This window comes from Cebus imitator, unplaced genomic scaffold (genome assembly GCF_001604975.1).
Source record: "Cebus imitator isolate Cc_AM_T3 unplaced genomic scaffold, Cebus_imitator-1.0 Scaffold341, whole genome shotgun sequence".
Taxonomy (NCBI): domain Eukaryota; kingdom Metazoa; phylum Chordata; class Mammalia; order Primates; family Cebidae; genus Cebus; species Cebus imitator.
Window position 1 is genome coordinate 603856 of NW_016107656.1, and position 12377 is coordinate 616232.

The following is a 12377-nucleotide window of genomic DNA, read 5'->3' on the forward strand; positions in this document are numbered from 1 at the left end:
GTGTGTGTGTGTGTGTGTGTGTGTGTTTAGGCAGCCATGCACTGGAGGGGCTCATTCTGGCATGTGAGATCCTTTGTGTGTCTATATTTTCCTAAGTTCATGTTCAGTGACATCACTGAATGGCTTGAAATTAGCCATGGTGGGAGTATTTACACCATAGAAAGTGGCAAATGCTGTAAGCCAGGGTTTTCTTTTTCCCTGGAGAGCCTGTTATTAAACATTAATGGGCACACCGTTGGAGTGGAGACTCACTGCCTTCAGTTCATGTGCACAACACCGCTGTGTGGCTTTATTGCTCCTGTGGGACCCCAGACTCTACAGCTGGAGGAGGGGCAAATCCCAGGCCGCACCAAGGCTAGGGGCCCTCGCCACAAACACAGAGGCTGCAGTGTCCTTCTGCTGTCTCGACCTCCCGAGTTGCCATAGCAATGTGGACTGGACAGGGAGCTACACTGTCTCTCACGTGGGCAAGAGCTTGCTTCTTCGTCACTCCCCACTGTCTGACCTTCTCTCTGTCTAGCATTTTTCCTGACCATTCTGTGTACCTGTCGTCACTCTGTCTGCTTGGATGGAGCCCGAGCTCTTTCTTAGAGTTGCATTCACTTGCTTTTCTTGTGCTTGTCTTGTTTCTCCAGGAGCTATGAGATCAGTTCTGCCCAAACTTTAGGGGAGTTAGGGGAGTTACAAGGGGACCTTGCTAAAATGCAGTTTCCAAGGCTCTGCCCCCAGAGATTCTGATTGGGAAGGTCTGGGGAAAGCCCCAAGGATCTGCATTATTGACAAGCGCTATAATTATTAGCATGACTGACATTATAATTGACGTAATTCTAATTATTGGCATCATTGACAAGATTCTGAGGCCAGAAGTTCATGGGCACATTGACTGGCCCAGCCTGGAAGCTCCCTGAAAGCCTGGCAGGCCAGCTTCCTTCAGCTGCATTTGGTCCTTACACTGAGGGTCTCAGTGGGGAAAATGCAGCCGTTTTTAAAAAATGTAGATCCTGGTTTTTAGCAGGTTTTTTCCCATCTGTCAGACAAAGTTAATGCCTATTCTACACACAGGTGGGTGCAGAATATCATGTTCCCAGGTTCCCAGGGAAGAGGACAATTTTCCCGAAGAACTTTATCATGTAGAAATGTGAAAAATTCACACAGCTGTCAAGACAGTGGGTCCTCCTGAGTCCACGTATTCTGAGTATTTGAAACCATCTGAATGACTTATTGAAGCTTTTACTTTCTGTGGACGTGCTTACTGGGTGTTGTAAGATGTGAACCTCACAGCCAGAGACAATGTCTGCTGAGAGGAAGCTCAAGCTTCACCAAAGCCAACCCAGCTTGTTTTTCAGCAGCAAACCAACCACTCTGACTGTGGCAATTTTCTTAGCAGGAAAAATTTTAGATGTGTGGTTTCTAGCTTTCCTCTTTTTCATTTGACACGTGAAATGTTCGGGATCAGATTGGTTTTCTTTAAAACTATGGTCCGAATTAATTTATACTGAGTTGATTATAAAGAAAGAGATAAATTGCTACCTTTAGGAGGTTTTGACCTCAAATCCTCTGATATTTGAGACAAAGTTTTTTATCCCCCGGGACGCAGCCCTTCAGTAGCATGTAGGCGGATTTCGAGCAAAGCGAGGAGTAATGAAAACTCTAATATAAAGGCTGTAATTTTCTAAAGAAGTCTGTTCCTTATTAAGATCAAGTGCATGTCAGTCATCTTATATTTTGGGAACATCCACCAAATGCCAGAAATGTACTGGGTGCTTTTTCATGTGTGGAAAATTTTATCCAGAGTAATCAATTTTTCTAGTTCAATAAACATATTAAAAAGAAGGCGAATGAGATATTTCTGTATCTAATAAGGATGAATAATATATTTGAGTTCTCCCCTGACCACATATTAAAGGTCAGGATTCAAGATTTGGGCTTGAATCCTACCCTGCCTGCATGGGTCTCTTCATATAAAGTAAGGGGAGAATATTTGTGTAAAGGACCATATAAGGAGGTTGTCAGAATCAAATGCAATGATGTATGGGAAACAGTTTTATCAAAGAGTAAGCAAAATTAATATAGTTTATAATCCTTAATTTACATGGTTTGTAAATATCAAATTCTATATGCAAGTATAGCATTCCACCCATGTAATTCTAACATATTTCCTTTACTCCAATTCCCTCTAGTAGTATAACAGAATTACTGTATTATCATTTTGAGATGAAGTTATTGTATAATATTTTAAGATGAATTATTGTATTGTCATTATGCAATGAAAACTGTAAAAATGTTTCATCTTCCTTTTCACTTCCTTTTAAAAAAATTCACTTTCTTTCTTTTTAATAGTAACTGGCTCTTGTCTGGAAGTATCTCAGCATGTGGGTTTTCACATACTGGTTGGTCAGAGAGTTGAAGGTACAGTCAGCTCTTCCCTGCTAGCAGGGTGGACGGAGTTAGTTGAACTCATTCTTGAGTCTCCAAAGAACTGGGTCTCATGACACACTCTCTCTTTTTCTCCTTTTTCCTGCCCTCTTGGAAGTATATTGAGAGGTTTTTGAGGAGGACTCACTCGTGTACGTGGTCTGCAATGCCTGTCTGGTTCTTCCTTCCCTTTCCAAATTTTACATCTGGCATGAAAACAGAGGCAATTCTAAATGTAAATATGACTTCTTGATTACTTAAAAATATTCCTCTCTAGCTCATATACATAGCAATTTTGTGTAAATATATGTTAAACATCAAGGTCCATTGAAAGAAGAAAGAAATCACATAATTATAATACAATCTAGAATACAAGCACTTTAAGATTTATTAGATTTATCAAAGACACTGGCATAATTTCTTTTGTTGTGTAATTTTCCTATTTACAGAAGTAACATGTTAATTTCAGAAAATATGATAAATCTGGAAAAACGCAAAGCAGCAGCAAATCGTACATTCTGCCAAAATTCACAGATAATTCTTACCAATATTTTTAGAATAGCTTCCTAGTCCTATTTTCTTTGTAGGTATACACACACACACACACACACACACACACACACACTCCTTTTTCACATATTTGATTGTACTGTAACTATGTTTTGTTTCCTTAAACAACAAACATTTATTTCTCACAGTTCTGGAGGCTGGAAGGTTTCAGATCAAGGTATAGGCAGATTCATTTCCTGGTGAGGGCCTCTTCCTGGCTTGCAGACTTCTTGCTGTGTCCTGTCCTGATGGAGAGAGTGAGCTCTGGTGTCTCTCCCTCTTCTAAGGGCACCAATCCCAGCATGGGATCCTGCCCTCATGACCTCATCTAAAAGTAATTACCTTCCAAAGGCTCCACTTTCAAACAGCTTTACACTGGGGCTTAGGGCTTCAACATGGATTTCAAGAGATATCAACAATTAGTTCATAGCATTTTGCTCCAGGTCCCCCCAAATGCATGTCCTTCTTCCATGCAAAATACATTTATTCCAGCCCAACAGCCTCAAAATCTTGACTTATTCCAGCAACAACTTTAAGGTCTAAAGTCCAAAGTCTCATCTAAATATCATCTAAATCAGAAACAGTGATTACATTTTGTAGCTTGAATTTTGGATAGTCTATATTCAACATTCTCCATATCATCAGGTGTTCTTCTGTAGTGTGGTCCTGGGAACAGAGTACGTCCTGAGTAAGTATTCACTGAATTAATACACAAAAGATTTTTAATGGATTTATGATGTTCCATCATATGAAAATACCTCAATTGATTTTATTATTCCCTTTCTTGTCCATTTTAAAGTAGAGATATCATGGGGAAAAGTGAGAAGTTATGTGTATAATTATGGTCCTATTGAGGAGGAGGAGACACTATCTGGAATGAAGGCAGAAAGCTCTGTGAAGCTCCCTGTGAGGGAAGGTCTATGAACTTTCAATCATGACCATGAGCCTGATGCCTGAACTCTCTTTCAGATCATGCAGTAGTTGCCTATTAAATTTGGAATAATGTGGAGAGAGGGTCCTAAAGTGAGTTCAGAAACAGTCATATAACCTGAGTCAGCCAGAGAGAGGGCGTTCAGTGGCAAGAAACAGAAGCCCAACTCAAGGTGGGTTAAACCATAAAGATGTGCACCCAGTCACCTGCATGAAAACCCAATCAATCACCTGCCTGAAAACCCAATCAATCACCTGCATGAAAACCCAATCAATCACCTGCATAAAAACCCCATCACCTGCATGAAAACCCAATCACTTGCATGAAAACCCAATCAATCACCTACATGAAAACCCAATCACTTGCATGAAAACCCAATCAATCACCTGCATGAAAACCCAATCACCTGCATGAAAACTCAATCAATCACCTGCATGAAAACCCCATCACCTGCATGAAAACCCAGTCACCTGCATGAAAACCCAATCAATCACCTGCATGAAAACCCCATCACCTGCATGAAAACCCCATCACCTGCATGAAAACCCAATCACCTGCATAAAAACCCAATCAATCACCTGCATGAAAACCTAATCAATTACCTGCATGAAAACCCAGAGGCTGGGAAGACTTCGTAGGTTCTACCACGCCTTCTGCCTGCTCTCTCGTGATTGCCACAGTTCTCTACTCCCCTATGGGTGACTTTGTTCTCAGGTTCATTCCTCTGGAGGTCTTTGGGGGGCTTTTCTGGTCATCAGAACTGCATGCTTTTTTTTTTTTTTTTTTTTTTTTTTTGAGACAGAGTCTTGCTCTGTTACCCAGGCTAGAGTGCAGTGGCGTGACCTCGGCTCACTGCAACCTCTGCCTTCTGGGTTCTCTTACCTCAGCCTCCCAAGTAGCTGGGATTACAGGCATATGCCACCATGCCTAGCTAATTTTTGGTAGAGATGGGCTTTCACCATGTTGGCCAGGCTGGTCTCAAATCTCAACCTCAAGTGATCTGACCCTCTGGGTCTCCCGAAGTGTTGGGATTACCGTGAGCCACCGCTCCTGGTCAAAACTACATTCTTTCTTATTCACAAAGAAGTAAGAAAGAGAATCAGAGAGCATATCCTGGCATATCACATAAAAGAAAGAAATAATTTACCCTGAAGACTCCAGCAAATCTCTTCTATGTTTCATTGGCCCCAATGGGCCTAGACAGCTCCCTTCCTCAGCCAAGTACTGACAAGGGGAAAGGGAACAGGATTACAGGATTAATTCACATGAACCAGCCAGGGTGAAATAATTGTTGTTCATATGTTGGTATGTGTAATGTATTTCTGTGAAACAAACCATAAGAAAATCCCAGCAGTAAGTATTGATGTAGCTCAGGTCTCTGTGTCTTGGCTGATCTAGGCTGGGTGCACCTGATAGGGCTTGGCTGGGCTGCCTCTGCTCCCTGTAACTCTCCTTCTCTGCTCCATATGCTTCTCCTTGTGGGACCAAAGGCATATTCTTCTCATGGTAAGAGTGGAAAAGAAATAGGGCAAGTAGAAGTGACACATCATCCCTTCTGTCTCGTTTCATTGGCCAACACCAGTCACATGACTAAAGTCAAAAGGAGGAGACATATATTCTGTCTGGTACGTGGAGGAACCCCAAAATCACATGGCAAAGGGTGTGAGCAGTACTAAGACTAGGGTGAGCTAAGCAAATACTTGTCTTCAGTGAAAAGTGTAAGGGGCGTCAAGATATTCAGTCAACAGAATTAATAAGAAATGTTTTTAAAAACCAAAGTTAATGCAAAAACATATGTGATGAGAAAAATACCAAAGTTTTAAATAAAAACAGGATAGGTATAGGGATGGGTAAGTATTAATGCTAATAACTCAACCTACCATAGTCCACCAGCCATAATGTCCCTTTTCGAGGACTCCCATGCTCAGCCTTAGAAGATGTGCACAGAACTCCGCCATCTTAAGGTTCACTGCTGGTTTCTTCCCAGGCCTGTAGCTCAAGTATCTGCTTATCCTGGAAGTCTCTAAGAAATTGAATGGAAATAATCTCAAGAAAGTATCCTTAAGGATAAATTATTCCTTGAGACTTTTTTTTTGGTTAAAAAAAGGAAAACAAGACAGGAAAATTATATTCCATTCAATGGTTCTTGTACATTAATTCATTCCTTGCTTGCTAGTTTAAGAATTAGTGCAATTTCCATAAAAATTAGAATTAGTAAGGTAGTACAATGATTTTCTACAGACTGAGTTTCATAAGACTTTCAGATTTTAAATATGGTACATGTTTTAGCAAAGTACAGCTAAAGTCTTTTTGGATAGGTCACAAGTTATGCCACGAGTGCTTAACTTTTTATAAATGAGATCGGCTTAGGAATTCAAGAGCAGGCGTTCCTGTGGGGAGACCATTCTCCTGTCTTATTTGATGAGTGATGTGCTAATCCCAGCACTGAAGATGTTGGTGGAAAGGAAAGACTTCCAAAGTTCACAGGACTTATGTGTGGAACTGCCATGGGTCCGTGGGCTGCCACAGAATTATGCAGGAAATAATTTTCAAGGAAACAAGAAGGAAAACATGATTGGATCCAAAATTCTATCATTGTTTTATTGAAAAAGCAAATCTCTTCTCTAGCTTGAAATGCTAGAGCTACAATTTATTTCTTCTTCAGTTTGTCCCAGTGGGAATCGTAGTGGCCGGGTCATATGGGATGATGACCACCTTTCCACCTCTTCTGATGCTCGCCCCTGGAGACCAGTTGCCCTGAGGGACTCATGGAAAGAAAGGGTAGGGTGGAGGCTGGCAAGAAGAAATAGGAGTCTTGTCATGTGGTGAGAACTGATCAGTGCTAGTGAACTGTTGGCTTGACATATCTCAGGTGATAGGCTGACATGAAGTCTGAGATGGCCACATTTACAGTCATCTCTGCAGTTGATTACCGTACCACATCTCCAGGAGGCACCCAGCAAAAGGAAAGAGTTAACTTGGCAAACGACTAACTCATAGCAGCAGAGCTGTGCATGGAGTGGGATTTAAAATGAAAATGGAGAGTGGCCGGGCACGGTGGCTCATGCCTGTGATCCCAGCACTTTGGGAGGCCGAGGTGGGCAGATCACAAGGTCAAGAGTTTGCGACCAGCCTGACCAACATGGTGAAACCCTGTCTTTACTAAAAATACAAAAATTAGCCTGGTGTGGTGGTGCATGCCTGTCATCCCAGCTACTCGGGAGGGTGAGGCAGGAGAATTGCTTCAACCTGGGAGGCGGAGGCTGCAGTGAGCCAAGATCATGCCACTACACTCCAGCCTAGCGACAGAGCGAGACTCCATCTCAAAACAAGCAAGCAAACAAACAAACAAACAAAATGAAAATGGAGAAGGAGGGAGTATAAGTCTTTGAAGAGCAGATGAAAGCTGGCTACCATGGAGGCAGCAAGCATCCTTTCGAAGTAAGTGTGAGAGTGGGCGGGGTTTCTGGAGAAAACAATGCAGAGACGCAGAACTAAAACCAGTGGTTTTAGAGGTCTCTATGTCCATATGTTAAGTAGGTGACTATATGAAACAAGTGAAGTGATTTTGATAGTGCACCAAAGTTATATGATTTCCAAGAATAACCAAAATTTGAAACAAAGCGAAGGAAAGGATAGCCTAATTGGATTTGACATAACTAACAGAAAGACAGTGAGCTAGCGTGCTGCCCTACTCCCCCGAAACTTCCCCTTTGGAATCTATTTTGTATAGTCTTGAATTATCTCTTTTCTGAAACCCACGTGTCATAACGCCATTTCCCTAATTTAAAAAAGTTTGGTTGGCCACGTGCAGTGGCTCACACCTGCAGTTGTAGCACTTTGGGAGGCTGAGGTGGGCAGACCGCCTGAGGTCAGGAGATTGAGACCAGGCAGGGCAGCATGGTGAAACCCCGTCTTCACTAAAAATACAAAAATTAGCCGGGTGTAGTGCACTCCAACTGCACTCCAACCTGGGCGACAAGAACTAGACTCCTTCTCAAGAAAAAAAAGTTTGGTGAATTCTCACTGTCTACACACTAAGGTTTAGACTTTAGACTTCCCTGTATGACATAAAAATCTGGCTTTATCCTTCTTCATTCAACATCCAAAATAAATATTTGCTGAGGACCTATTCTGTGCTATTTCAAGATCTATATATCCTGGTAAACAAAAGCCACCCCCTGCCACTACCTCCCATACAGTAGCCGCACAGGCCCCTCCTATTCCCATGTCGTGCCCTTCCATTGAGTTTTACTTTTGTAGCCTCCTTTCCCTGGAATGCCCTTCCCATCCTTTGCCAGGGAACTCCTACACATCCTTCAAAACCCAGTGGTTAGCTCTTCACCACAGCCTTCGCTCACAGGCCAAGTGGAAATGATTGCTTCCTGGTCTGTTTTCAAATAGATAACAGTTTGTATTTCAGGTACTGTACTTAGAATTTTATTGTTATTATTAGTTGTTGTTGTCTATCCATCTTTTGCACTGGTTTGTAAGACCAGTGATGGAGTGAGGGCCTGGACAGAGCAGGCAGCAACTGGCAGTCAGTAAATGAGGGAAGAAATGAGGGCAGGAGACGCATCTGCACAGGAAAGTGCAGCCTGAGAGTGAGGGTGTTGGTGAGAGACATAAACAGAGACAGAGAGAGAGACAGAGAGAGAGGGACACACACACACACAGACAGAAACAGAGAGAGAGAGAGAGACAGAGAGACACACAAGCAGACACACACACACAGACACAGAGAGACAGAGACAGAGAGAGACAGACATACACACAGAGACAGAAAGTGACAGAGAGACAGAGAAAGAGAGACACACAGAGACAGAGAGAGACAGTGACAGAGAGAGACAGAGACATAGAGAGACACACACGCAGAGACAGAGAGAGACAGACACACACACAGAGACAGAAAGTGACAGAGAGACAGAGAAAGAGAGACACATACAGAGACAGAGAGAGACAGTGACAGAGAGAGACAGAGACAGAGAGAGACACACACGCAGAGACAGAGACAGACACACACACAGAGACAGAAAGTGACAGAGAGACAGAGAAAGAGAGACACATACAGCGACAGAGAGAGACAGAGACAGAGAGAGAGACACACACACAGAGACATAGAGAGACAGAGACAGAGAGAAAGAGACAGAGAGAGACAGAAAGAGAGATAGACACAGAGAGACAGAAACAGAGAGAGAGACAGAGAGATAGAGGCAGAGAGACAGAGAGAGAGTTAGAGAGACAGACAGAGAGAGACAAAGAGAGACAGACAGAGAGACAGAGAGAGAGAGAGAGGGAGAGAGCGCGCCTTTGGTTAGAGGTGTCCGTAAGGGCAGGTCCTGGGTTTGTGGGTCCTGGTGGGGTGTTTTGAGGGCTCAGTGCTGCAGAGGGTAGTATCCTAGGAGGTGAAGCTGGCCTGTCAGGAGCAGAGTTCTGCCTGCCCTGGACTACATCCATGCCCTAGGCACTGCCCTCAGCTCTGGGGAGGTGTGGCCTAGAATTGCTTCTGATAGGTAGGTGTCTCTGTGTGTGTGTGTGTGTGTGTGTGTGTGTGTGCATGTGTGTGTGTGTCTGTGTGCAGGGTTGCCGGGGGAAGGGAAGAGAGACTGTAGCACAGTAAAGTTTGAAACTAGGTGAGCAAAGACAAAAAGAAAATATAGGAAGGGCTGTTACACGCATGGCTGTGTGTGCTGTCACTCCTCTGCTGTGTAATTTGGCCTCTGTGTGTGGGGGGAGGGGGGATGGGTGAGGCATGGGAGAGGGTAGCCACATGTCCTTTAAGAGGCAGAACTGTGGCAGCAGATGAATAGCAGTGATTGTGGCTGGGGGTGGGGACCTGACTGCTCCCGTGACAAGACAGAGAAAACAGCAGGTGCCTCAGACACAGCTCACAAAACAGACCTGGGGCAGGGATAGCAGTGCTGGGGGCTGGTCAAGGTGTGCCTCACCTGGGCATCACCCCCTTTACAGCAGCTCTCCAGAAAATTCCTGACTTCGCTCACTGCCAGTGTCATTTTCCAGAGGGCACAGGAAGAGCTAGGGCAATTGCTCCCTTCAATACATGTTAATGGCTGAGGGAGAATTCAAGTGGATACAGTGCTACTTATGACCACCTTGGGAGAAAGAGGGCACCAGCCAGAGGGAAAACTCAGATGTGAACAATTTTTACTGAACTCTAAATGTGCAGAACCCTAATTTCTTTCTTTCTCCCTCCCCTTCCCTCCCCACCCCTCCCCTCTCCTCTTGAGAGTCTTGCTCTGTCGCCCAGGCAGGAGTGCCCTGGCATGATCTCTGCTCACTGCAACCTCTGCTTCCTGCATTCAAGCGATTCTGTTGCCTCAACCTCCCAAGTAGCTGGGATGACAAGCATGTGCCACCACACCCAGCTAATTTTTGAATTTTTAGTAGAGATGTAGTTTCACCATGTTGGTCAGGCTGGTTTTGGACTCCCGACCTCAGGTGATCCTCCTGCCTCAGCCTCCCAAAGTGCTGATAACAGGCGTGAGCCACTGTGCCCAGCCTTAGAATGCTCATTTCTTTCTTTTTTTAAATTTTATTTTTAAGTTCTGAATGTGTAGCTTTGTTACATAGATATACATGTGCCATGGGGTTTGCTGCACCTGTCAACCCGTCATCTAGGTTTTAAGCTCCACATGCATTAGGTATTTGTTCTAATGCTCTCCCTCCCCTTGCCCCCCACCCTCCACAAGCCCTGGTGTGTGATGTTCCCCTCCCTGTATCCCAAAGGATTAGAATGCTCATTTCTTAGAATTCAGGGGAAAGAGGGACACTGCCGGCTCCATGGCACGGGGTTTTGGAAGAGGTGGCCTCCAGATGACCGGATGCACTCCTCCCTGGGACTCAAACCGTGTCATTACAGCTTGAGCTCACTGAAAGTAATGAGGGACACCTCCACTCGTCCCCTCCAGCAGAGTGGCTGCACCGGCAGCTCGCTAATGAGCTCAGTTCCATAGGGGCAGCTTTGAAACTGACGTAAAAAGGATACCATCAAGATAGACGCCAGCTAGGAACATAGAAGGCAAAAGTAAGGTGTGTATCAGAGAGGCCAGAACCTAAAATTTGCTAAGGGTTGTGAGAGGGGCTGAAGAGCCTAGAGAAGCTGCTTATCGTCATTTGAAGTCAGATCAAAGGAGTGTGTTTGGCTGATAAGAGGGCCCCCTGGTTGCAAGCACAGGGCCTTATCTCAGCTTCCATACCCAGAAAAGGACATGAGTGGTGCCGACCCCAGAGGGTGGCTTTAAGACTTACACAAAATGACTGTGTGTGAAACTCTTGGAACAGCGTCTGACCCATGGCAGGAGGTGTGCGGCATGCCTGAGGCCATCTGTGTCCTTACGTGTGTGTTTGTGTGAAGCAGACCCAGTGCAGGGCACCAGGGATGTGGTGGGAGCCGCAGGGATGACTTCCTGCCCTCGGAGCTCACACTGATGAGAAGGCAGTGGAGGGTGAGTGGATAGCCTTGCGGGAGGGGTGGGGGTTGTCGGGAAGAGGGAAGACTTACCTGAGCAGGAGCTGTTGAAACTGCTAGGAAAGTGGCAGGGTGCTGAGGGCAGAGGAGTGGCAGAAGGTTGGGGATCAGGAACTGAGAGTGAGCCCTGACTGCTGAACAGGGAATGCTGCAGCAAGAGGCTTGGAGGAAGGAGAACTCAGGCACTTTCTATGTGGTTTGAGTCTTCCTTGACAAATACAATCAATTTCATATTTAAACAGCTTAAATATTGGAGTTGGGAAATCAGAAGAGCACCTTAGCCGGGTGTGGTGGTGCATCTGTACTCCTGGCCACTCAGGAGCCTGGGCTGGGAGGATGGCTTGATCCGGGGAGCCTGAGGCTGCAATGAGCCGTGACTGCATCACCACGCTCCAGCCTGGCGACAGAGCATGCATGACCCAGGCTCATACAAAAAGAACGCCCACTCTTCGAATCTCAGCTGGCCCCTCCGCCTGCGCCCTGTAGGGGCTACTGCCTGCCTTGGCCCTCCCATGTTGACTGTCACTGTTTAACAGCACAGTCCAGCAACACCTGCTGTGAACTTGGGATTTCTTTGACATTTCAGCTGTTATTTTAAAGAGCCATGGTCGAATAGAAAACAACATAAGAACTTCTGATTAGGGGTTTGAAAAAAAGCTTTGTTTCAATGGTGCAAATTAGGTAGGTGGAGGAAATTATCCATGAACCCTGGAGTTTACATCTTCTGGAAATTGTTTCATGCAGTCTTCTAGGGAAATGGTGTCCTATAAAAAGGAGACTCTTGGCCGGGCGCGGTGGCTCAAGCCTGTAATCCCAGCACTTTGGGAGGCCGAGGCGGGTGGATCACGAGGTCAAGAGATCGAGACCATCCTGGTCAACATGGCGAAACCCCGTCTCTACTAAAACTACAAAACATTAGCTGGGCATGGTGGCGCGTGCCTGTAATCCCAGCTACTCAGGAGGCTGAGGCAGGAGAATTGCCTGAACCCAGGA

At 45.0% G+C, this 12377-nt stretch overlaps 1 long non-coding RNA gene across 1 annotated transcript in view; it reads left to right on the forward strand.

Annotated features, from left to right (window-relative positions):
- The first annotated feature begins 895 nt into the window (after positions 1–895).
- The window catches only part of LOC119467860, a 14601-nt gene continuing 3119 nt past the window's right edge, over positions 896–12377 (forward strand). The window contains exon 1 of the long non-coding RNA XR_005196496.1: positions 896–1062. This is a non-coding gene — a long non-coding RNA (uncharacterized LOC119467860). The remainder of the gene's footprint in view (positions 1063–12377) is intronic.